At 38.9% G+C, this 27,159-nt stretch overlaps 1 protein-coding gene across 3 annotated transcripts in view; it reads left to right on the top strand.

Annotated features, from left to right (window-relative positions):
• Positions 1 to 435: 435 nt before the first annotated feature.
• The window catches only part of SYT1 (synaptotagmin 1), a 357,422-nt gene continuing 330,698 nt past the window's right edge, over positions 436 to 27,159 (top strand). For all 3 annotated transcript variants that reach the window (XM_027896088.1, XM_027896089.1, XM_027896087.1), the window contains exon 1: positions 436 to 679. The gene's annotated coding sequence lies outside the window, so the exon portion shown is untranslated. The remainder of the gene's footprint in view (positions 680 to 27,159) is intronic.

The raw sequence follows: 27,159 nt of genomic DNA, 5'->3' as shown, positions 1-27,159 counted from the left end.
CGCCGCGCCCCACCCGGGGCACCCCGCTCACCCGACGGCCGCTGTGCTTGTGGCACAGCGCCTCGTGCTGCCGGGCGGCAGCTCCAGGAATGCCAACCCTGCCCGCCATGCGCGGGGATACCCTCTTGATCCTCACCATCCTCACCACCCTCACCGTCCTCACCCTCCGTCTCCACCCTCCTCCTCCTACTCCTCCTCCCCCGCCCGCCGCCGCCCGGCCCCGCCCGACGGGGCGGACAGGGACCGGGCGTCCACGGGATGGGCGAGGCCGGCGCGGCGGCTCCACCCATGGTGGGCGCCGCGCCATTGGCGGTCGGGCCGCGCGTCCCCGCCCCGCAGCCAATGAGGGCGTTGGGCCGGGGGTGATGGGCTGCCTCTCGCGGGAGGGATTCCTGGAGACGCTGCAGTGTGGCGGCGCTCCGGGCGCCGCGCAGCCCCCGTGCCGCCTCCGCCGCCCCGCCCGCCCTGCACTGCCCTGCCCGCCGGCGGCCGCCACCGCCGCTCAAACTTAACGCCCGGCGTGCCGCCAGCCCGCCGAGCGCAAGGGGCCGGGGCGACCTGCCCGCCGTGCCGGGGGCGCTCCGCCCGCGCCCCGCTGTGCACCGCAGCCTCGCCCCGGGAGGTGCCGCCGCGGGGAGAGGCTGAAGGACGAGCCGGCAGCGCCCGACCCGGTTGCCAGGTAAGGCAGAGCTCCGGGGCCGCCCGCCGCCGCGCCCGGGCGGCATCGCCTCGGGCGGGGGGTTGCCCGCTGTGCGGGCGGGGGCAGAGCACATGCTCCGGGGGCGGCCGGCGGTTCTGCCTGCGGCTGCCGGGGGGGCGGGGACCGCCCCCGGAGCGCTCCCGGCGGGGGTGGGGGCGGTTACGGGAGGGGCGACATAGACAAAGGGGGCGCCCGCGCCCCCACGCCGCCCCCGCGGAGCTCCGCTGTCGCCGCCCCCCGCCCCGGCTGTAGGAGAGGGGAGCTGTCCGCTCAACATCCCTCCGTCGCTGCCCGGAGCCGGCGCCCAGGCGGTCGCCGAGCCAACTTGTTTCTCCTGGTGTCACCTGGCTGCTGCCGCCGCTGTGCCCTCGCCCTCGGCAGGGTGGTCTGTCCCGACGGCCGCCCCGGCCGAGAGCGGTGGGGCACGGCGGTGTGCCCCCGCCGGCTCTGGTCTTCCCTCTGGACCGCAGGACATCTGATCATCATTTGTGTACCAATTCACAAAACCCTTTCCCACATTACTTAGAAAGGCTGTCAGGCTAACGCGTTTTCTTTTCATGCAATTTCATCTTCTTTGACATTATTTCCTTCATTTTACGAAATACTGCTTGCCCTGCTTTGATTTGGGGTACGTTTTAGTCTGGTTCCCAGGCGCACACGGTATGTTTAAAAGTTAATTTTGGCTATCAAACTCTACTAGATACAGTAAGAAAGTGGCGATGAATATTAATATTTCTTTTGTTTCCCTTCTTCTGAAATAAAGATATCAAACGACTACCAGTTTCTGGTAGTCAGTGTAGTAAATAAATTAAATGTAGTCATTGGAATGAGCCTTTGTGGTACTTTCAACAATCTGTAATTCAGTCATCTCTGTTACAATTCTGCTATTATTCATCAGACCCAGCTGAGTGATTTCTGTCAGATGGGAAGGGGTAGTGAGAAATCTCTAGGTAAATGTAACTGAAAAGCTTTCCAAGTTGAGTCCTAAATGAGCACAGAAAAGCACTTGGCCACAATTTCGAGGCAGATGTTGGCATCCAAATAAATCATTTCTTTTGATTGTCTGGGGATGTCAAGTTTTATTTTCCTTTTTTAATAGCCATTTGCGGGTGAAGAAGGAGTTCTGTCTTTATTGTCTTGTAAACTCAATGCAAAATGTTGTAGTGCAATAATATTTCACTGTCTCTGAAATAATATTTTCTGTACAAAGGTCAGTAGAGTAATTTTAGAAACACGTACATGTTATAGACGACAACTAGACTACTAATCTGCAATGGTGATACTCATCCTCAGAGCTGCTGTGCAGCGTGCCATCCATGTTGCATGTTAATCTGTTACGTGCTGTTTAAACTGCGTTATTGCCCGAGAGAGTTACTTCATCCTAAGAAGCAGAAGATGGTAGCTGTAGACCCAAGGGGAGTCTCCTTCCCCTGGTGAGTTGACATCTAGAGTTACAGATGAGCAGTTGTTATAGGAGTGTCCCTGAAAAAGGGAGGGGGAGCTTTTGGGTACAAGGACAAGTAGGCAGTGAACTAATTTGCTTTGTGAGGATGTGAAATGACATCTCCTGCTATGCTTAAATAAACCTGCTCAGAAGAAGTGTAGGGAGATTGCACATGTGTCTAGAATAGTATTTTCTTGTCTGTCTTGGAAACAAATGACCTGATTTTATATCTTGAGTCAAATACGTATCTTTTTTCTTCCAAGTTTTTTGTATTTGTAGTTTTATTAGTAGTGTCTGAAGGGAATATACTTTAATGTGGTATAGTTGCTCAAAATTTGCATCCATGCAATTCATAAATTGAAACTATATAGCTTAAAAACATAGTGTAGGCAGCTTGAGTGAGAAGAGATAATTTAAAAAAGAACCACAGGGCATAAGATAATGACATGCTGTAGGAAATAATCATACTCCTGCACTTGCAAAAGCATGAAATGTTCCAGTGTAGCCATTTCATACAAGCCCAATTTTCCTTCACATTAAGAGCGCCTAAGTGAGCCTTATTAATGTTTGATGCGAAAGATGCTAAATCCATTTTAAGGATTGATACTGGAATTTAAAGAGGTAGCTCACAGACTGACAGCAGTTCTAACACTTCCCCAAAACAAATGTGAAAAATAATCTGTTACCACGTATGCCACAGCAGCATAAGTGGGATATAGCCTTTTCTGTATCACTGGTGGGCAAGAAGCCCTTTAAAACCATAGATTTAACAGTGTTTGATTTAACAATCTGAAATGTTCTTACCTTAATCATAACTTAAGTCAGATATAAGAGCCGACTGAGAAGATGCTCAGTGTTGATTAGTGTAGTAGTTGAGAAGGTGTGAGATAAGGGAAGGTTCTGTTTGTCAGAAACCTAGGGGAAAAAAAAAAAATCTATATTTTTCCAGCTAGCATAGAGACACCGGAAACATAAAATCAATTTTTATGGTCTTTTGGTAGGGTTGTCTATAATAAGTAGAAAGGAGCAGTTCAGTGTTTGGCAGAAGTTTTTAAGCTGCTCAGCTGTACAGAACTCAGTTAATTGATGTTTCCTTGCATGAAAATGAAACTCTTATTTAGCATATCAGGATCTTTTCCCGTCAGTTCAACAGTCTGATTACAATTTTAAAAATACTTCTGTGGGGGGTTATATTTATATGCACAGATTTAAATACACAGATAAGGTCTTTACTGGGAATTGTGTTCTGAATAAAGAATGCATACAACCTCTTTTACCTGCTGTGGAAGAGGCATTAAAGTTTGCAATACAAATAAAAATGACAAGAAAATATTTCCGCATATCTAGAAGAAAAGCGTGGAGGAATTATTACGCACGGATTCCATGATCTCCTTCCCTCTGCTGGGGATGCCCATATAAATGTGCAGTTTCACAAAGAGAATTACTTCATCGTTTGATTTTACTTTGATTCTCTGTAGAATGTTTGTTTTAAACATAACTTGGTATCTAGAAAGAACCTGAATTAGAAATACAGATAAGGGAGGCTCATTAACCAACTATCAATTTGTGTTTACTGCTGATATTTACTAAAGATACTTGTGGTTAAAATAAAAGCATTTGCCAGACTAAATAAACAAAGCGTGTCATCTTTGCTAAAGTGGGCTTTATTCTTCCCTAATATACCTCAGTAAAAAGGGGAGGGGGGTAGGAAATGGTAGTTTTACTATTATATCTTTTACAGAAATACCGTATATATACCAAAGTAGAATGCATAGGAGGAGGACAGCTGGGAAGGGTTTTTCATGATTTCTTCTGGTGAGACGCTAAGAGCAGGCTACAGGCAGTCTCTTTCAGGGACTGCACAGACCAGCTGAATGATTTGTGCAAGCAGTGTGTGGAAAAAGTTGTCTGTTTGAATAAAAAAAAAAAAATTTAAAGATATATGTTGAAAATAATTTTTTCCCTTGAGGCTTGTGACTGAAAACTGGATAGGAGCCATAATAAGAATGTCTCCTTAAGTACTACTTTTGACAAATGTTAATCAGTATGTTTTAGAGGCTGACTTTTCTGTTGTTTTCCCCAAGTGACTAAAGGAGTAGTACATGAATATGTTATGAGAAAGCTGAGCATTTTTCTTTAACCTGTTTTCTTATCGTTGCTAGTCTGGAGGTCTTTCCCCAGAACAGCAGGCACTGAACACTTCTCCTTCTCCATACTAGAGGGAGTGGTGTTGCCATCTTTTAAATTCTCAGAGAATTGCAAACACAGGATGCCATATCTCTTTTCTAGCCATCCCTAAAGATACTCAGAGAAATGTATCGGAGCACAAAATAAATCTGGACTTTTTCCTGTGCAGTGAAGTTATCTGATAAGCTACTAATATTTAAAAGGTTCTTCTAAATGGAGAAAATTTACAAATTTTAAAAAATGTCACAAAAACTTATCCAAATGACTTAATATTCATCAACTCTGAATTATTATAGTAATAAACCATTTTTCAGGAAAACAAAATTTTATTTAGGAGTGGCTAAAACCAATTTGGTTATTTTAGTGGTGCTGTGTGTAAGTTTCCTGGACACTCTTCAGGATTTATAACAGTAGCCGAATGTATTGTAGTAGCTTTATTACTGTAACCGTGTCTGTAGTTAGTGTGTACATGAGTGCCACAAATACATGTGCCTCAAAGCTGCCTAGTGATGTTTTAATGATTTGATTAAAAGTCTGCTTACAATTTCTGTTTTGTACCTTTATCTTAAGGGTATTGCTTTTCTGTATGTGGCTGAAATATCAGTGTAGTAGTTGCAGTGTGGGAAGGCTAGTAACCAATCCCCTAGCTTAGCTCAGAGACACAAGTTTGCCTGTGAACTCTCTCATCTCTATGTGTTTGAATAACCATGTAGATAGGGCAGTTGAAAATAATTGGAGTGCTTTTGCGCAAGGCACTATAGAATCATAGAATATGCTGAGTTGGAAGGGGCTCACAAGGATCATCAAGTCCCTCCCTTAGGCCTTGCAAAGGACCATCCCCAAGAGTCAGACCATGTGTCTGAGAGTATCATCCAAATGCTTCTTGAACTCCGTCAGGCTTGGTGCTGTGACCACTCCCCTGGGGAGCCTGTTCCAGTACCTAGCCACACTCTGGGTGAAGAAACTTTTTCTAATATTCAGCATAAACCTCCTCTGACACAACTACAGGCCATTCCCTTGGGTTCAGAAATAAAGATTCCATGACAAATGGTTTATTTGGTTCAGGATGTTGTTTCCAACTCTCGTGATTTTCCTAGAAAATTTGTGAATGTACTTCATTGACAGGTGGACACTAGACCTAACTCTTATTTGGAATACTTAATGATCACTTGTAGCATGTAATTTTAATTTTTTTTTTCCTTTTTCCAAAGCTATGGACAGTATTTCTTTATAATAATTTATTTCTATTGGATTTCTATAAATGAGTATTAGAATTGGGAGGAATTCTTAGAAGAATATGTGACAATGCAGTTAGAGTGTGTTGTTTTGTTTTGTTGTTTTTTTTTCCAAAGGCTAAAAGTGATAAATTAAGAAAAACTTAATTGTGGGATGTGTTGATATAAGACACAATATATTGGTGAATAGCTAAGGATTAAAGAAGGATAGTGTGAAGTACGAACACCCCAGTCATATAGTTTTGAAACTTTTTTTTTTCTAATTAAAAAGGACTGTGTTTCTTCTTGAAATGGTAAGCTTGTTTTGAATTTAGTCAGGCATTTAATTTAGTTTAGGGTAATGTTCTCATTGTAAAAATAATGCTGTAAAACAGCATCACTGTCCATATGAACAGATTTTTTTTTTCATATACTAGTTTGCAGAACAGATAGTATACGGGGAATCACCATGTCTATTATTCCAACTCTTTTCATTACCTTTGACAATGATCTGGAATAAAATACAAAATCCATATTCATGAATGTAATTCTGGTTATTTTGTGCCAATTTTAATAAAGTTGGAAAAAGTGCTATTATAGGCTGATTTAATTTGGTTTCTCGTCCTGTGACATCTGAATATACATTTTAACAAAGTGAAAAGCAGTAATACTTTTGCCTACTTCCAGTAAAAAAAAATCATGCGTCCCCCAAATACTGGCTCTAGAAGAAGAATTGCAAATTACATCTGGGGATCATCATCTGCCCCTATTTTGAAGAGTAAAGAAACCATATGCATCTGTAAACACTGCTGAGAGCAGGAAAGGTGCCCATCACATCCTTCTGGATGCCCATCCTTTTGGATGCCACACAACTAGAATTAGTTTAGAGAAGGGACTTGAGTTGTGCCATTTGAGATGGGCCCAGTCTGTTTCTTAGTTGAACTCCTGAAAGCTTACTGTTTTCTTTGGAAAGCTGAGAGCTTCCTTGATGCCCACACAGTGAAAATAGCAGTATTAAATTGTGCTCTGATATATAAAAGGTCACACAGCAACCTGGCTGGGCACACAGACCACAAGACCCCAGACTAGAAATGAGGTATCGATATTTTTCCATCAGAGTAGCAAGTGTATGAACCACCTTAGTGAGGAGATGATACCTTTACTTAAAGTCTGTACATCATTATTTTCTTTCCTTTTAACTAGACCAAGTACAAGTTCTAGATTTGGTGCTGAAATTGCTGGATTTTTGATTTGTGTTAATCCATGAGAACGGAGTAAGTAACCACCTGTCCTTCTGACCTTAAAATCACCAACCCATTGAACTTGCTGCTATTAACTCCTGCTGTGTCTCTTGGATTAAATAGTATTTGTTGTAAAAGATGTTGTGATGTTACTCTTATAGTGTGAAGAGGTTCTGTCTGAAGTTCCCTTAAGCTGCCCTTGTATGTTATAATCCTATTTTGTCCCATGTTACTGACAAGAAGTTTTTGTTTATTTATCTAACTGGTGTTAATCTTTGAGACCTGATTTAAAGCCATTTGAAGTCGATGACACTTCCTTTCATTTATTTTGTTCCTCTGATGTGCCCTAAAACTATGAATTGAGCTTATTAGTAGGAACTTTGATTAAAAAGAGAATGCCTGTTACTCTTTAAGATGTGGGAGGACCAGTGTCCTGTGTCCCATCATTCTAGCCTGGACTTGTGTAAATAGGCCTTAGTTTCTAGATGCCCAAGCAGTGAGATGTTACCTAAAGGGCAGTTTCTGCTAAACCCATTCTGGAGCTGGCTGTGGAAATGCCGATCCTTGTGCCTGGCATCTGAGCCAGGGAACTTTATCATGATTCTGCTTTGCCCCAGGATAAACTTGTCTTGGTGAGCATCTTTCATATCCTCTTTCCATGTGTCAGGCTATGGATGGTTAATTGGTGGCATTGGTAAGAAAACAAGTGTCTGTTAGGAGAGGGATACAACTCTACTGAAAAGGCAAGTAAGAGTTAGCTTTGAGAGTGTCTTCCTGCTGAATTGCCAGAGATGTCCCTGAGTAGTCCAGGTAAGGGTGGAAGACAAACACATTTTTGACTACCAGTGGAGTGATGGTTGAATTTGAGGATTTCTGGATCCTGAAATTAAAGTTTATGTATTTTCTAACAGCCCAAATGTTTAAAGATGTGCTTGTTACACTGTTACGTTTGATAACTGTATCATGCTAATATTTCCTTATGAAAAGTCTGTCAGTGGATTTTTTCCACAGTTTTCATTTTTTCCTAGTTGCTTTTTATATACTAACAGTAAGCTGCTACCCTGCACTTGCTTGTCAGTTTTGGCTTTCTTACTTTGTTAGCTTGCTCAGCTGCTAGTTAGAGCAAGAGAAACACCAGGCAATATCCATGTGACCTTGACAGAGGTCACTTTCTTCTTCATGATGTCCTGTAGCTGCATAAGGCCTTTGCTGCCTTATCTTGTATATTTGCTTTATTTTTGTAAATTCGACGCAGTAGGATTGAAATATTGCTTTTTTAGAAATTAATATGTATTTACCGCCCTTTTAGCTTGTTGGGAAAATGCTGAAAGTGAAAACTTAAAGTAAAATCATCTGGGACAAAAACACCTGAAGTCACATGCTGTAGTGCTTTCTTGCACTTGTCATCTTCAAAACGTATGTCCATTTTTAATAATGACTTGGACCTACTTTAATATTTGATATGGAAATATTTGCTTTATAAATCATACACTGGCTAATAATTGTGAGCTGTTTACTCAGAATCAATTATTCTTCATAAATATTGATGAAAGTGCTGTGTTATAGGTGAGCAAGGCATAAAACTCACTATGGAAATCAGCATTTTAGAAGAAGAATAATAGTAATAAATATTTTATCTTGATATCAAGCAGCTAGAGCTCAGATTTTTGAATTGAGCACTGCTTATCAATGTAGTGTCGATTAACTTCTAAAGCAACAACCAGCCAAATGTCCCTTAAAGGTGATGAACCAGTCCTCTGCAGGCGTAGTAGAGACTGTCTACACTGTTACTGAAGGATTCAAATGAATCCCAAAAGCCAAAACCTTTTTCTGCCTTTCCAGATAACTCATGTATATCTGTACTCATCAGTGGGATTCCAAATGGTATGAATTGCATATAAATGAAAGGAAAAACAATTGGCACAATTTTAATGGAGCGTGGCAATATTACTCTAGTTATAGCTTTTTTTGGATTTCCTTCTGCTACTAACATGAAACTGGGAGCATTTTGTTTGCTTTGTGTTGAAATTTGGCTCTTAGAATGTCTGTTCACTTCAGCTACTTTTAAAACAACATATGAATTCAATGGTGTTAACTGATTTCACAGAATAAAGCTAAATTATTTGCTGGAAGGGATTATCACCTGGCATGCCTTACTCTGTGGTGTTACTCCCCTCTTCCACTTAGTTCTGTGACTATTGAAGAAAGTCATCTTCATCTTCTGATGAAGAAAAGGAGCCTTTACTGGGGAGGTAAAAACCTAACCTCTTGGCTTAGTTTGAAGTGTTGGCTGTAGGTGTTTAAAGTAGATGGATGTGGGAATTTTGAAAAGATGAACTCAAGTGCAGACAAAAAGTCATAGGTGGCGGTAGTGATGGAGCCTAGTTAAAGATATATTCAGATTTTTTTAAGTTAACAAATTGTTCAAGGTTTTGTCTTGCATTGGGCCAAATATTGGCTATTTGGTGTGTCCTTTTGGGATAAATGTATTGATAATTCTTAATATGGTTATGCTGAAGAGGTAATATAAGAATTTATCCTCAAACTTTGAAAAATATTAGCTCAGCCTGGCCTACTTACAGCCATAGTGCCGTTCAGATACTTAAAAGTTAGTTACTTCACTCAGACGTAGGTGTAATTGTATTGAATAAATTCTAGGTTTTACGAAGTTTTAAGAGGTGTATTGTACAGAGGGTAGAATTGTGCTTAGGGTTTATCTTATGCTGTAGTACTTACAAAAAAGAAGAGTAAGGGAATGTACTGAAACTTTCCCACTCTTAAAGACCATCAGCATGTTTACTGATTGTGGTTAGTCAACTTCTATGAAGTTTGAAGCTCTTGCCTCATAACTATTGGGCGTAAGAGTTTTCTGTATGCGTGAGTAGCAAGATTGGGAGGAATTAAAGGTAGTGGGCTTAGCAGTGAAGTGTGTGAGTGGGCAGGCTGTGTGTTGGTCAGTGATGGTCAAAAGTTCTACAGCTGTTGGTGCAGAGATAAAGATGATGACCTACACAAACATAGCCTAGCAGAGATGGAATTAAACCTTATGTAGTAGCAAGTTAGTGCCTAAGACTAATATGCAATAAGTGTATTCACCATGTGGGCCAGCATCCTTGCAAATATGAATACAGTCACAGCATGTACAGTTGCTCTCAGTTTTAACAATAGTAAATACGTGTGGGTTTTTCCCTAGATAAGGCGCACAGAGTGAATCTGAAACAAATGTGAGCTGAAATGTTTCTTGTTACAAAGCAACAGCTTCAGGCCACGTTACTTTTTCCATTGGACTTGGTCTAATACTGTGCTTCCAGTTCTGGTCCAGAATTCCAGTTCTTTGACCAGAATTCTTGTTAATGTATTTCTAGTGAATCATATTTTTTTAGATGAGCTGAATTAGGTCCCAGAAATACAGAATTGCTTTTTTTTTTTTCCCCTTTGAAGAAGTTATGGTTGAGTTAGAAGACTGGAAGTCACTTATTGTCACCATCACTTAGAACAGGCTTTTAAATGTATTTTGGTTTTATAAGTTGATTGCTTGCCTGGATACATGGGAAAAATAAGAAGTTGGTGGGGGTTTTTTGTGGTTTTGTTTGTTTGTTTGGTTGGTTGGTTGGTTTTTTGATATGGAATAAAGGAAAGATCTGGGTGTGATGGCTTAGCTCTCCACATCCTCTGTTAACACAGTGAATACCAAGTGTAGGTTGTAACTGGCGACAGCTGTTTCATAAAGAGCTGCTTCATGTTTGTGAGAAGCAGTGTTTGCTCTGCAGTCTCTCTAGAACAGGGCCTGACAAATCTTGTAATGTGTTTACAGTGTGCCTAACATAATAGGATCCAGATCTTTGACTGGGGACATGGACAGTTGTGCAAAAAATAAAATAAAATTTAGCCCAAATGTTGGAAAAAGTGCCAGTATTTAAAGCCCCCAGAGATCAATAAACAACTCATTGCTGAAACCATATCATCCTTCTTCAAAGAGATTTTAATTGTATCATGTTTGTTAGGCATTCTACTAGATATATTTTGCTAGTCATTAGGGTTGTACTATTCATACTGGGGGACTTGGACATCCAATTTAGATCTCTAATTAGAAACTGTGCTGAGTTACTCTTTACTACCTCTTTACCTTCAATGTGGTATAACTTAGGAATTTTTCACTTTTAAATGCAAAAAAGTTTCCTGTTTTCCAGTAATCTGATTTACCATTTTCTAGTTGAAAACTGGGTAAGCTGTTTGGCTTGCTACTGAAGAATGCTATTTCATGTATAATACCATGCTCACAACTGGGATTTGAATTATTTACAGGTGGGGTGGTACAAAGGGACTGGCTTTTAGCCTTCTGTGGCCAGGAGGGAATTTATCTGGCATAAAGGAGATAAACTAATTCCAGCTCCAGTAGTACTTAAGAGACTAGCTGTTTCATACCAGAAAGCAGTTTTTATGATAAAAGAATTAGCAAAGTTCTGCTACAGCAGCTTCCCCAGTACAGAAGCCAGTTCATCTGTCTGGAGGTTTATGTAATTATTGGAGATTTCTGCTCACCCTCTCAATGAGGGGCTGCTACAGGAGAACATCTAGTCCCGCTCTGCTGTGTGACAGCATAAATGGGTGAAACAAATACAAAGCCAAAACCACAGCTGCCCAGGTAGGCTGTCTTGAACACAGACATGAAGATTTCATGTAAAGATTTTAGGACTGGCTTTTTGTGTAGCGTGCAAGTCTGTACATAACAAAGAGTCATTTATGTTAAGTAGAAGCCAGTCAAACTAGTGTCCTGTTGATATGTTGAAACATAAATCCCATATGACAGATGGGGATCAATGGCAGAGGGAGATTAAGGATGGGATTCATGTCATTTAAGTTTAAATACCTCCAGAAGGTGATTCATTTGACCTGCCTTAGGCATCTGTCTTTGTGTGAGTTGGACTACTCTCTGGAGGTGAGATGGACTGCTCTTTGAAATTATCTGTTCCTTTTCAGTGACTATAAAAAGTCTGGGATCACTAGATGAGACTTAATCAGCTAATTTTTAGGCACCTGACATGGGACACTTGAATCCTAAGTGATGAATCTAAGGCCTCGTGGAGAGCGTGTGGCAAGGCTGAGAAGTGAACCTAGGTTTTCTGGAGCCAAACTTATCACAATACCTTCTTTTCTATGAAGAGGAGCTTTATGTGTAAAACTAGAGTGTGATGACATCTTAAAATTGCTTTAAAATAAAAATAAAAAACCTAATTGATGAAAAGGAGGGTGGTGGTGCATTTGGAAATACCTAATAAAATTGGCCCAAATTTTTTATTTTACTGCAGTTAGTATTACTGTATTTGATTCAGGGGAGTAGAGAATCACAGAATCAGTTAGGTTGGAAACGACCTGTAAAATCATTGAGTTCAGGCAGTAAACTTGCACTGCCATGTATCAACCTCAGTAATACAGTAACTTTGTGTAAGAATCTAAGTTTAAAAAGAATATTTGTAGATAGATGTTTTTGCTGAATAGAAAAGCAAATGTATCTTCCTGCAGAATCGGTACAGTGCTGTCAGGAAAGAATAAACTTTATATCTTAGAGCAGAGATCTTGAAAATAATGAAAACTTTACTATCAGCTCCACAGGAAGATGGACATCTTGTAAATAAAGGTCCATTGCATAGGGAGTGACAATATTTTATATTTAGTTATGGGCAGTTTGAAGTCAGACTTGTCCACTCTGTGCTGATGAAAGTGGGCTTCTGTGAGAGGAGACAGCTTATATTATTGAGAATCACAACAGTTAAAAGGTACGATGTTTTCTGAAACCTGAATATGAAAACTGATATGGAGAGTGCTACTGGCTCCAGCTTTGGATCCTGCCTGAAGTGTGCAGGGAACCAAGCAGGTCTGCAGAAGCAGTATGACACTTGGCAAAGTGCAGGAATTGCCTCTCTTCTGGTTAGCAAAGGTCTGGGAGAAGACAAGAATAGCAGCAGCTCAGATGTTGCTAGAGTGTGTTTCCCCCTTCTGAAGGGCAGTAGGTTTTGCACCTGAATGAGCACAGTGCTTTTAGGGGTTAGCTGGATTGTTCCTTCCTTGCCTTCCTGCACACACCCGATGCCTCCCTCCTTAACCTACTTCAAAGCTATAGTTTGGTGTAGTTTGTGAGCTAGATGAAATCATGTTTTCTAAGTTGTAGTGCAAAATCTGTTTAAAAAGCTTTGTGAAGTTTATATGTAGAAATCTGTTTAGGTGATCCTGTTTCAGCTGTGAACCAGAACATTCTAGAAGTATGACCCTCTTAATTCATGGCGTCACATCTCTTTACATGGGATTATACTGTGATATTAAAGCTTCAGGGTGTAAATGCTTGGGTTTTTTCAATGAACTGCTGTGGTAAGAAACAGGGAATAAAATGTGCTATATTAAGCTGAAACAGAAGCTGGCAATGTGAAGAGTCAAATAGGATGTATGTTTTAAGCTTATGTAATTTCTGCCTCTAGACATTGGGAAATGGCTATTGGTTTCACAGTACAATAGAAATTGTATCTTCATGTTAGAGCTAAAGTAAAGTTAAATTAGAATGGTATAGAAAGAAAAATCTAGTACTCTGAAATATTATATCACAGCAAAACAGTTGTCTTGTTGATACAGATCATAAGAATTTCTGAGACTGAAGAGTTTCAGTATCTAAACATGATGTTTTTATAGCTAAATGAACCTTTATAAGCTAGACATCAACTATGTATAAATGCAGAACAGTATATCTAAAATCAGTCACTCTGTCAGAATACAACCGTTTTCTCTACAAATATGGGAATTGCACTTTTCTGCATTCTCTCCTTGCCCTATTTCCCCCCCATATGTTGATATTCACCCATGTGAAAGAGGCCAATTATAGTTTGGCCGTTGTATAAATAATGCAGAAGTTGTCAGTGGCAGAGGAAAATTTATGTTAGAAGACTGAGGGATTGAATAAGAAAATAAAAGCACCTTTTAATGAGGGTAGTGATCTCTATTTCTCTATCACTTCATTTTAAAAAAGGTGTTTAAAGAAATACCATCTTTTAGTTCTTCATCTAAGGACTGTTTTTAACAATAAAATCCTGGTTCAATTTTCAATCAGAATATTTTCAGTCTTTTGACTTTTCCCCGAGCCCTCCTGGGAGCAAGCACTGATCTTTCCCCTTCTCGGGGATTGGTGCTGAGCAGCAGCTGAACTGGAGGAATACCCCAGGACGATGGCAAGGCTCATAGGAAAAGGGCATCTCTTCCCCATGGCTTTATGGAAAACATTTGGAAAACAGTGCAATCTGGAGCCAGGCTACCTTGAAAGTAAATTAATTAGGCTCATTAAAGGTGGAGTCCCAAACTTCAGAGCAGCTGGGGCTGATTCTTGATAGCTGTTGTTGTAGAGCCGGACCCCAGGTGTGTGCTTGGGGCACGGGCTGGCTTGGAGTTGCCGTGAAGTTGGCCAAGCTAAAGAGCACATTGTTAGTGTGGCTTGTCGTTGGCCTGCTCTTCTGGAAGATGGTCAAAATGTGATCTCAGGTGATGTACTGAGTTTGTTTAGCTTCTTATCTCTTTCCTCCAACTGCTGTTTCTCTTGAGTATTACAGTAGAGGCTGGTGTGGCCTTAAATATAGTTGTATTTAGGCATCCACTTGGAAGGTCTCACTGATCTGACAGGAGCTTTCAGTGAAACTTGCTTGTCTGCATGGCTGCTGGGTTTGCAGTACCTCTGACTGAAGCATCAGCAGCAGATGAATGATGTGCTAGCCCTTGCCTTTCATAAATGACTCCTTGTTTTCCATGGTGATGCTCTTAATGTGGTTGTTAAAAAAGATACTTACAGGAGGAGATAAGGGAAAGCCTGCATATTTTGTGAGTCTTAAAATAATGAGGTAAGGTAAGGGAATATATCCTTTTTTTTTTTTTTTTAAATCAGGAAGCTGCAATTTTCCTTGTTATCTTTACTCTGTCATGATTGAGCTGTTTGTTTCCAGATGGCTCCTATGCATGCGGGGATAGGGACACACATGGCCCAATCTGTTCAGCTGCCGGCCTTGCATCAAACAGCCCAAGGTGCTGGGCACACTGGCTCATTTGGAGCAGTTCGGCAGTCCCTCCTGTAGCAGTTATTCTGGCGCTTTAATTTCCAGATAGAAAGGCTTTGAAGCAGCATCCTTTTGTGGGAAGAAGTGATTTCAAGGTTCAGAAACTGAAATGCAAAACTGGAGCCACCTATCACCTTTCAAGTGAAATTGAATTTATCAGTGTTTCTAAATGTGTCTGCTGTACCAAAGCACTTTGAACTTTTTTATTTCAGGTGTTGGTTTCATTAAGCTATTTTTTTTCCATTCTGCAATAGCAGAGTTCTTAGTGTAGTATCAGGTATGTCAGGTAAAGTGTGTAAACAATCATTTTTTTTCATTTTTGACAGAAGTATTCACCAGAGACAAGAGATGGTGTGTGAATATACGAAGTCAGCACCATGTGTTAAAGGGTAATGTCAATCCTGCAGAAGCTTTAAACAATACTTGCTCTTTTTTTGGAACACCCAAATACATTTCTTGGATTGGTTTTGCCTATGGCTGTGTTAGAATTTAAATTGACCAGACAGTTTGCCCACAGTTTTCTTCCCTTACATGTGGCCTTCTCTTCTGTACTTTTTTAAAAAGACCTATGAGGGGAGAAGGATGGGAAATGTAATTTAACACAAGTACTGCAATAAGCTCTGGTTAGGAGGCAAATGAACATAATGAACTGTAAAGGCTCAAAAGGTGTCCTGTATATAATCAAAAAGTAACTGTCATTTATACAATAGAAAAGGTGATTAGATATCACCCTATCAAGCCTGTGTTTATCAGTGATTCAATGGGTTAATCAGTTGTCAGTGATTAGAGTCTGGATTTCTGAGTGCTCCTGTTGTGTTTTCTCAGAAACCATGGTGGTGGTTCGGTAAGTCCTGAAGTTCTAATGATAAGGCACTTATTCTATGCAGGGTTCTGTCCATGTGAATTGCTGAGCATCTGGAAATCCCTCTGACATTAAAGTGATCTGTACATGTGAAGTGTACTTCCAGTTAAAATAGAAGCTTCTGAAATAAAAGCATGACATACTGCTGTAAAATGGTTTCTGTGTATAGATTTAATTTGGGTGGGAGGAGATCTTGGAAAAACCTTTCACCATAACAAATTATTTTTGTAAGAGAAACACAGCTATATATCTGAGCTGAGAATCTCTTCAGACAACACTTTATTGATATGTCTGCTGAGAACAGAATCGCAGAATCATTTAGGTTGGAAAAGGCCACTAAGATCTTTGATCCCAACTATTAAAGGTTGGGAAGGTGTACCAGGGAGATAAGGAGAATTTTATGAAATATTTCAAATAGCTTATGAGAACGGCATAATTTTCTGGGGAGTTTTGTTGATTTTTTCTTTTTCTTCCCCATAGCTCTTCTGAACATAAAAGCAATTACAGTTGCAGAGACACTGCTTTATATGAAGCAACACTATTGAACCCTGGCCCTTCTTATTATAGTTTATCAGCAAATGTGTGATCTTCTGAAACCTTAATGAGCTGGTCATTATTTCAGCAAGATTTTGTCTTGAGATTGTTGTGTGGTTCAGATTTTCTGAAATTTCTTCTGAAACTATCACTTGGAAATCAAAGTTATTTTTACCTCTACTGTATTATAGCTGTGTTTAAAAATAATTAGCCATTCAGATGGCTATCACATCAGGTGTTTGCAAAAGGAAGTAGAAGTCCCACACCTAAAACATGAGCACATGATCTAAACACTTCAGAGAATGCCAATTTTTTTTCAGACCCCTTAGTGCTGAATACTAATAAAATAAAGCCTCTAGAAATAAATTTCTGTTGCATAAGGAGCTTTAGGGTTTTTTTCAACAGCAGAAAACCAGTCATTACTCAAATAGTTTTTGACACTGAACACTTTAGATGTATCAGTCTTTGTCAAAATGAATAGTCATTTTTAATTCTGCATATTGTAAAAAAGAATATAACTCTGTAAATTGTTCTTGTCCATACTTGTGATGAACAGTGCTGTACAAACTAGAGTTCATTAGAACTTCCAGATTCCAATTATGCAAGTAATAGAACCTTAAGATACTATCTATATTGTGGAACAGAAAGTCTTAATAATTTCTGTTGACAATTTACAAAAACTAGGTGTAATAAAAGTATAAGTAGTTCATATTTTAAGAATGTCAAGATAGGTTGGTTTTCTTTTTTGCTGGATTTTCCCTGCCTTTTTTATATTTTGATTTTCTGTGCAGATTTTATTTTAACATTAATAGAAATAGGCAATTGCAAGGGTTGAGATGAGGGGAAGGTTTCAAGCTGTAAGAGAGATTTGGGGCATTTTACACAAAACAGTATCTCCAATTTTACTTGGAAAATTTTCAAAACTGTTTTAGTTTTCAGTAGATTATATTTTTGGTAAGAGAAAAAATCAATTATGCTGACAATAGCAATAATCACACTACATGCAAGGAGTTCAAAGGTTACTTTCGTACCAAAAACAGAAGAAAAACTGGCCAGGAGTTCCCTTCCATGGTAGAAGATAGTGACATATTATTCCATTCAATTTTAGGTTGTGCTTCATTGCTTTTGAAAAAGATCTACTTGGGACATATGCCCAAACTCAAGATGTGGTCAATGTGCTACCACAATTATTTCGCTGTTGAAAAGCTTTCTTTGCCAGAAAAAGAATTATCTAAGACAGATGCTACTGTGACAAACAGCTTGAAACTCACTACAATAGATGCTGAAAAGATTATTATGGTAAGAATGTAACAGTGTCAAGATTATAAATGTTTAACATTTCCTAGCTTAAGCTGGCAGGTAATGAAACACCACTCAGACGCCTGTTCGCTCCTTTCCCCACTGGGATGGGGAGGGAACTGGGGCGTGAAAGGGATCTAAGTAAATTCGTGGGTAGAGATGAAGACAGTTTAGTAGTACAGAAACAGAAGGGAAAATCGTAATAGCGATGAAAGAATTAGAATATGCAAAGCAAATGATGCACAGTGCAGTTGCTGACCATCCACCAACTGATCCCGGTCCAAGTGTCCAAGCAATGGGGCCAGCTTTTCCCCAGTTTGTATACTGAGTGTGCCATCATGTGATGTGGCATATCCCAGTGGTCAGGTGGGGTCATCTGTCCTGGCTTTGTCTCCTCCCAGCTTTTTGTGCCCCCCAACCTCCTTGCTGGTGAGGTGGTGCGAAAAGCAGAAAAGGTCCTTCACATTGTGTAAACCCTGCTCAGCTACAACTAAAACATCAGTGTGTTATCAACATTATTATCCTGAATCCAAAATGCAGCACTATACCAGCTACTGTGAAGAAAAATAAAGCCAGGACACAATCATGTCCATCTTAAGCATATAGGAGAGGCAGCACTTGACAGAAGATCTCTCCTAGTTTGTGGGGTGAAGGGCAAAATTATTACTGTCTAAGCAGGTCAGGATTTGTAAATGACCAGTTCTACCAGCAGTGCCCAGCTTGAAGCACATTTGGAAGTGCCTTGTTTTCAGCAGGTGCTGGCCATGCATGCTGCTAAAATCAGGCTTTGCTTGGCCTGAAGGCAAATTTTTTTCATCTGTTAGAGAAACTATAAGATAGAGACACTTTGACTACATGACTGATAAGCCTGTAGAGAAAGCTGCCTTATGGACAGCCTGATCCTGTGTTATAGACCTGTCTTCCTCATTCAGGATATTCTGGGTACCGGTCAATGCATCCCACATTAAAATCTTTGAGATGAGCATAGCTGTACTGTGTAATATGATTACTAGGTAAAACACACAGTACAATGGCTTTTTGCAGGTTTTTTGAGTAGTAGGTTCTTTCTTATTCTCTGTGACAGAACACTGTTAAATAAAGGTGAAGAACATGTTCATAATGCATTCTTTGTGATTAGAATGCCAATGTCTTGTGTCCATGTAGTTTTGTCTTTTTTCATACTTGTAGCTAACGTGTACTCCAATTAGTATTCAGTACAGAGCCTCATATATGATACTTTGAGTTTGCAAACCTGAATGAATTTTGAAGCCTCCTTAGGAACAAATAAAATGCAAACTGCATGGTGGCATAAAATGTTACTAAGGAGTTTCTGCTGAGTAACCTTCAGTGCCCTTCTGTTTACATGATCACTTAATGGGATCCAGAGAGACCAGTCATTAAGCATTATTTCTTAAGGTCTTGGAAGCAGGATACCTGCTGGCGCCTCAAAAAAATATTTCTGAAAACCATAAAATCTCAGCAGAAACTCTTGCTCATGCTTCTTTTCTTACTCCAACTGCACATATGGTACTGTGAGTCCCACATATTTAAGTAATGGTGTTACTGCTTTAGTTGAATATGCACACTATATAGGTCTATGTACAGTATAAATTTGCATTGCACAACTTGAACTCATCTGCGAATCAGGGAGTTTCTAGGCTGGCGTGGCTATGTTTCTTCTGGCCCTGAGCATGTCTTTGCTGTTCTTAGGAGGCCATATCTTCCTTCATATTCTCTGTCATTCTGTATTTGTGGGAGAAAACTTGGGGATGCTAAATAAGTGTCATTTAGCTAGCTTACTTCAGGAGAGTCCTTGAAGTATTGTCTTGGGTAGCTACACTGAGCATCTAAGCGTTATGCATGGCAAGCAGCCTCTCCAGTTCTTCAGAGCCAAGCCTTTGAGTATAAAGTTTTTGTGGATGTACAGATTCGAGGGCGAGTATGGAAATGTGTTCATGCAAATATATGTGCAAATACTGGATATTTTGTATCCTTAAGGATAGTGTGAACGTGTGCAATTGTTTTGTTTAAGTTACTTATATTAGCTGTCCATCAGGTAAATCAGAATAAAAAGTCTGGAGTAACAAAGGCTTTAGAACTGCTAAATTAATTTTTTTTTTTTTTACCAATAAGATGTTCTTTTGAACAAAAATATGTTATGTAAAGAAGCAACCATAAAGCCTACACATTTATGATTGTAATGCCAGTGTCAAGCACCAACCAGTATGGCAAATAAGCCTATAAAGAGTTATCCCGTAACCTGCTATTTTTTTCTCAAACATGGATTTCCAAGCTCTTGACATCAGCACATGCTGAAATCTTTTTTTGACAATTCTATGAGTGGAGTTTTGAGGGCGAAGGGCCAGATTTCAGAGGTGAGAATACTGTAAAATTCGAGGAATAGCTGTGCAACAAACTCTTGCTCCCCACGTTCCTGAAACAAAGGTAGGTACTTAGGCTTTTGTTCCTGGTGCTAGCAATCACATTTCAGAAAACAGTTTCAAAGATTTAAGGGACAACTTCCAATAATGGTGAAAGATTTAAAGTAATTACTCATAGTAGTTGAAGAAAACAATAAAAACCCCAATCAAGCAGAGACCCACATTTTTTCCTTTTTTTTTTTTTTCTAATTTCCCCTAACAGGACACTAGTCCCTAAGTACATAGCAATGGCTACTAAAGGGCATTGATTTTAAGCAGTCAAATAGTAAAATATTTGGACAGTTAATGGCTGGGGGGGTTGTTGTTTGTTTAACCTTCTGCTCAGGTTAGGACACTTAGTTCAGTGTGCTCGAAGAATCTTAAACACTGTGATGCTGAAAAATCATAATTACATTGCCATTAGTCAAATTAATTTGTAACAATTTAGAAAATTAGCCTTTACTCCATAAACAAGGTGGGCATCAGCAGATTTTTCAAGAGCTGAAATTATAATTTTCAATGCTACAAGATACTGCAAAGACATTTTTTGCTTGGTGCTACTATCTAGCTCTTATCTTTGAGCAGCCTACAAGCATTCTTAAGGACTTGGGTATCAGCAGCGCCAAGCCTACTTCTGAAAATAAGTGTGTGTGTATAATTTTTATGAAGATACCTTTGTCTGCTTTCCTTTCCTTAGGAGGGAAAATGTAGTGGTGAATATTCCTTATACAGTGGTTGGTTATTTCAAATATGTCCTCTCTCAGAAGGATTTCAGAATGAAGGTACTTGCTTTTCCAGTCTTGTTCTTAAAGGAATGTTTCTTTATTTTTTTCTGTTTTTAAGACACTGAATGTGTCTTAAATACATCACATAAATAGTTAGGGTTTTCTTAATTAATTATTTGTTTATTAATTACAGTGGGAAATCCTCATCTGACCATGTTTTTAGATTAAATATATTGCCTGCAGGTGAGCACTGTAGATGCTGAAAACCTACCCCTGGCACACCCTCAGGAGACAGGTGAATGAATCTTTGTGTAGGTGTCCCAAAAGTGCAGATAGAAGCTGTTCTAATGAAGAAACCAAAAGACATTAGTCTGGAAGAGCAAGCAAGCAAGCAAAAAACCTATGTCGTTTGCATGTTTGTTCTTGTAAAGAATAAATCTCAGTAGAAGCATCTCTAAGACTTAGCGGTTTCAGCATGTAGATCAAAGGACAGCTGTCAGAAACTTATTGAAGAAGGCTGAAGTAAACTGAAGTGGGATTTAAGTTTAACTTTTGGAATGGCAATGTGAATAAGAAATGTTTGAGTTAAATATATTTCCTGTCTTCTCTTCAGGAAAAAATGCATTACAGGTCTACATTTATTTTAATAAAGCTCGAAAGCTTTAGCCAATGTAACTCTACCAAGTAGTATGAGGAAAAAAAAAGTGGTTAAAACTGTGGAGTATCATAATTTAGCAGTCAGTGGGTTAGGTGATGTTGTTTTTTCTCATGTTGCTCGTAGTTTCAGATATTTGATATCTAGCTTTGCTGTCCAGTTTTTATGAGCTACTCAGATGTTACATATTTAATGAATCTCTCTAGACCATGCACTAGAAAGAAGCCTTTTTAATGTGTCCAAGACTTGCATTATATAGAAGAAGTAAAAAAATGGTTTAGAGTGCTCTTATTAGAATGCAGGTTCACAAATTTAACATTATAAAGGCAGAATATATTGCTACTAGAAGACTACTGCTTTCTAAAAGGTTCAGTTTAACAAATAAATGATTTTAACTTCCTACCTCAGTTTCTTGCTATTAAGAATTTGTTCTGTGCTGTTTCTTTCTAGAAAAACTTCATAAAAACAGATGACTATAGGGAATAGAGTTAGTGTGAATATTTCAGGAATTTTCAAACTAATGTTGTTGGTATGCATTTGGTCAAAAGAAGAATACCATTTTCATTTGGCATTGTGAACTGCTTACGAGAGGCATACAAGTAGATCTTCATTTCTCTAAGAACTACTTGAGAAGATTTGAAGTAATGTATTACCAGATAATGGTCCTTCTATAACAACATCTAACAAGGCAAATGCCGTTTTCCCAACTTTTATTCTGTACGTTGTGTTATGGTAATGAAAAAATGTTATTTCAATGCTATAGTAGAAATGAGAACTAAAAATGGTTTTTGGAGAAAAACCTAAAACATTGCAAGAGAGAGGAATGAAAATGTTAACTAAGTATGTTGTTAGTTGATGGCACTGATTAAATGTGTTGGAGGTTTTGAGCTGCGTAAAAATCTATATTACACATCTGCAGATAAATAAAGGACCAGCAAACCTGAGGTACACAAGTTTAGAATGTAGGTATTCTGGAGTGGCATCTAAACCAACACTGAAGCTTCTCATAACTGTGGGAACATGCAGATCTAGAGAACAGGGTACAGTCAATGAGGAGATCTGCACGTTATGTGGCAACTAGGAGCGCATCATTCCCTAAGGATACCAGTCACCAGGGGAGCAAAAGTTGCAATACTTTCAGCTTTATTATGCATAAATATAGGGAAGTGATAAAGTTAGTACTGAAACAGGCTTTTTTTTTTTTTTTTTTCCAGCACGAATATTCAATTAAAAAAATCCTGATGAAGCCTTAAATTATGGGGTTTGTGATCTGGACAGATTTGTAGGGTGATTTGATGGATATTTTAAACAATTTTAGAAAATTTCTAGTATTCTTGTATAACAAGCATAGAAATATACCTATGGTCATGACAGTGTTTTCTTAGATTTTAATTATTGATTCATTTGTCATTATTGATGTATTCCTTGTTGTTTCTAGAAGTGAGCATGTGTTGAGCATCATGGAGAAAGCTGAGCTGATTTTTCACTAGTTCCTTAGCTACTTTAAAATATTTATCTTATGTATTCAACAGTCATAAATTAGGCCTGAAATATGAAACTGGCAGAACACTTTGTTTTACAGATTACTTCAAATATTTATCTGGGTTTTGATTTGGGAACTAGAAATTCAATTACATAGTGAAAAGTCATGTACATAGTCATGATTCATGGAGTTTTAAGTATTTAAGGGAAAAAGACCCCAACTAAGTACTACAATGGCTATGCTGTAGTTTGAACATGAAACATATGTAGAATAGGATCATTTTAAAATGTAGGAGTAAAGTTATAATTCATACTTTTGCTAATCGAAAATCTAAGTGCAAGGAATAAAAACGAATTGGGTTTTCAGACTAGCTGGCTGCTGTTTCTTCCATTAACGCCAGTGTTGTACAACTCCGAGCTATATGACTGTAACACATGACATGAGAGTTCCAGCTAAAGAGTGTTCAATTAATAGGAATCACTGTTTGCTCCCACAACTACATGTCAGTCTGTTTGTGATTCTATTGCTCAGTAATGTCTTAATGTTTTCTGTCACCAACACCCTGACAAACTCAGTGTTGCATCTGGGCACATAAAAAAGGGTTCTATCTGATTCTAATTGAATAACAACTCCTAAAAACGTTATATGTGACTTACACAGTAATTGCTTATGTAAGTAAAAACTGTACCCAGTTGTTCTGATGGGGTTGTGTGTAAAATGGACACTGGGCTCTAGCTACTGAGCATTTATGGTTTCAGAAGTCTTTGCTGTGATCTGTAAATGAATAAAAGTTGAAATAGGTATTTTAATATGAATAAGTTCAATAAAATAATTAGTACAATGTTAGTAATAACTTGCAAATATTTCTTAAAAATGTGTACAGCAAGACTGAATTCAGTTACTTCTCTCCATCCACTCAATGGAAAAGCAGCAGAACCATGCCCAGAGTTTGGGAGCTGTGTCCTACCAAAAGAGGTAATAGCCACTCTGCCTTTTCATGTATTGGTTATCTCAGGATCTGGTGATAACTTTGCACAACAGTGAGCCCTGGGTATGGAAACTGCATATGCTGTATCTCCTGAACTTGTGCTTTCCCTGCAGCTGCCTAGACAGTGTGTAGAGGGAGCCTGTCCTTGTTCTTCTTCAGGTGATGGCACCAACCTGGAGACAGATGCCATTACTGGAGATGTGAGTTTGGAGGGAAGAGGTGAAATGCCTGGTCAAAAGTGTTACAACTTGGAGAGAGCAAATGTGAGTTAAGGAAATAGGAGGAAAGAAAGATCTGGGAGCAAGCAATGGAAAGGAAGGGACTGAGGCACTCCTCTGCTTCATTTACTATACAGTTTCCTATTACTGCAGTAAATGAAGCTGGAATTCTACTGACAGTTTCCTTCACTACATAACCTAAATTAATCCCCAGAGCATCCTCTGCACTAAATCAAGCAGGATCCTGCAGAGAAAAATAGTGGAGCCTTAAAGACTGTGTTGCACTAGGGGGATGAGTTAATTTTGCACCAACCAGCAATCTCACTTCTGGCTTCTCTTAACTTCAGAGTGCTTATCTTAGCAACCATAGCATTATTTTCGTCTAAGTTTGGGGGGAGAAGAGGGTTGTGATAAATATAGTCAAATTATATGTACAACTGCAGAGTATGCAGGAAACATTCAATCTGCTGTAATTCCATGGAAGTACAAGTCTTCCTGACCTCATTGTGTCATTGATTTGAGGAGACAATTTGCCTACTACTTAATCGTTTTTATTTTCAAAATACTATGAAAAGAGAAGACTCACAGACAGAAATATGAGAAGGGCTTTTTTGAAGAAGATGATGTAGAAGGGGGATACCTGCAAAATAGCTGAGAGTTGCCAGGAAAAGGATTTATAAATCCTAGCACATCTCTTCAATGGTCTCATCTATGTTATGTAAATAGCTATTGCTTCCAGGTGTGCTGACCCACCTAGCAGACTGAAAGCAAGGGCTCCTTGTGAATTATTTAGTAGTTGGATTACAAATATTAATCATAACAAGGACTGAAGCATTTTCTTCGAACATTTTTTAAATCTGAAGCTTTGTTTGCAGGTCTCTTAATGCAGCCTGGGACTGTAACTAATAGATGCGTGTGAAGAAGAACGTTTCATTCTGCAGCCTTTTCCGCCCACATCTTTAGGGTTGCCAGAAATCCTATCTGTCAGCTAAAATGATGTTAAAGTTCTATACAGATCTAATCCAAATATGACAGAGAATAGGATTAGCAGAAGCTGTTCAAATGTGATAAAATAAATGAATAAAAACGAGCTGAAGAGGAAAGCAGGATATTAGTGGAACATGACCCAATTATATATGTAAAAATATACTCAACAAAATAGGTCAGAAATATTGACTAGACACATTTACATACTGTTTTGAATGTGAAGTCTCTGCCATAATAGTTTTATGTAAGATTTTGATATCTGTGTTTATTTATCTATTATTAACTCCCCTAAATGTGTATAATTAAAGTGAGGCACTGGAATCTGAGTCTTTTCTAGAATGTGAAACTACATAAGCCAGGATGTCAGGTTCCTGCATTGATGCAGACTTCATATTGTTTTCTTTTTTCTCTTCTACAACTCTGACAATAAAATATCAGTAGGTAATTTATATACATTGAGAAAATAAATTTTTTGATCTTAAAAGGCATGGAGTGCAGCCAAAGAAAAATGAAGTTAATTCTTTCAATAATGAATTTCTTCCAAAACAAGCCTTAATAGTATTCCCAGATTGATAATACAGTAGGCAGAACTTCCTAAAGTAGTTGAATGTAACTCTTAACTCTGAAATTTTATTATGCATTTTTTTATACTGAAGAAATGTTAATCCACTAATTTAAAGAGGCAACATGCACGGCTTACAATTTGAAGTTGTTATCTAGTTCTTTTGGAAATATTTAGAAATATTACACTTGGCTCCTGAACTGAGAAAGAAATTATGTTCAGATCTAGCTGTTTATTTTTTGTTCCCTTTATTTTCTTACCATGTGAATAACCCATCTTTATATGTTGGTTAGAAAAGTCTAATTTTTGTAATTGTAAAACTAAAATATCATGATGTATTTTTAGGTAACCAGAACTACTACCGTTAATTAAAGAACATAGTAAATTAGAAATTTATGGGGCATTTGTTGGGGTTTGTTTTAAACTCTGAGCTTTATTTCTTTATCCTATAAATAAAAGTAGTCTGAAGATCAACATCTTTAAAATAGCCATTGAACTTAAAGTCAGAATTAGTTGAACAAGCACATGACCTCTCGGTGTATTATGAAGCTAGTTGAAAATGGTCTTTAAATCCTGCTTTATCTTTCTTTAGCTAAAGAAAGCTCACAATTAAAGGCTGGATTAACTCTTTCCTCAAGAAAGGTGAGGGCAAACAAGACAGCAATCAACACAAAAACAGCAGTAGGGAGAAGGAAATTTATTGTCAATCTGCTAAAAGCTCATCAACATTGATTTCTGTTACATAGATAAGACTTACTCTTAAAAATATTAGTACTAGAAAAATCCTATTTTCTAAATGTTTCAGAAAGAACTTGCAATACAGAAGAAGAATGTACTGCATTGTTTCCTGGATGACTATTTAGAATAACTAGCTATGCCTAAGAAATCAGACATATATTTAAAATAAGCTTTGCATAGGGTAATTCTGACTTGGTGTCATTGGGAATACTTTACCAAACGGTACAAACTCATTGCCTTATCCAGATACTAATAATGAATGGTCTTTTTCTGCTGTGACTTTAGTCAACGGTAAGTAATTACAGCAGGCACATATCATATGGTTTGATTGTTAATAGGTGTCACACCAAATCTATGAAATGTGTATATTTTAGAAGTGACTTTCCCCACCTGTAATGGGATTGGTATGTATTTGTCCAGTGGCAGAATTTGTCTCCCTAAATGTAATAAACTGTGTAGTATATTAAGGTTGTTCTGTGATGTGATATCTAGGAGATGTCCTCCACCAAAGCAGAGGGAGTGTCTCAGCTTGGGCTGCTGTTGAACCTTCCGTCCTCCCTTTCTCCCCTGTCTTAGTGGTTCTGCCCCCTCTTATGCCATTTCTTGCTCCTGTATGACCAGATGGTAAGTCAGTTCAAGGAACTGAGCCAGCAGAAAGTGAATCTAGGAGAGGATAAGTAGTAATTATTTTGGCTGGCTCAGATCAGTGGACTTGCTCATAGCCTACTCGTTTGAGCGTGTGTGCCAGTGCAAAGGAAGAAGCATGACTTCATGCCCAAGGGCAAGGAGAGGGGCAGAAGGCTGGAAGTTTAGAT

Source organism: Empidonax traillii, unplaced genomic scaffold (assembly GCF_003031625.1).
Source record: "Empidonax traillii isolate 1590-97213 ecotype Southwest subspecies unplaced genomic scaffold, ASM303162v1 scaffold477:size924519, whole genome shotgun sequence".
Lineage (NCBI taxonomy): Eukaryota > Metazoa > Chordata > Aves > Passeriformes > Tyrannidae > Empidonax > Empidonax traillii.
Note: the sequence above shows the minus strand (reverse complement) of the source record. Positions and strands in the feature narration are given on the sequence as shown.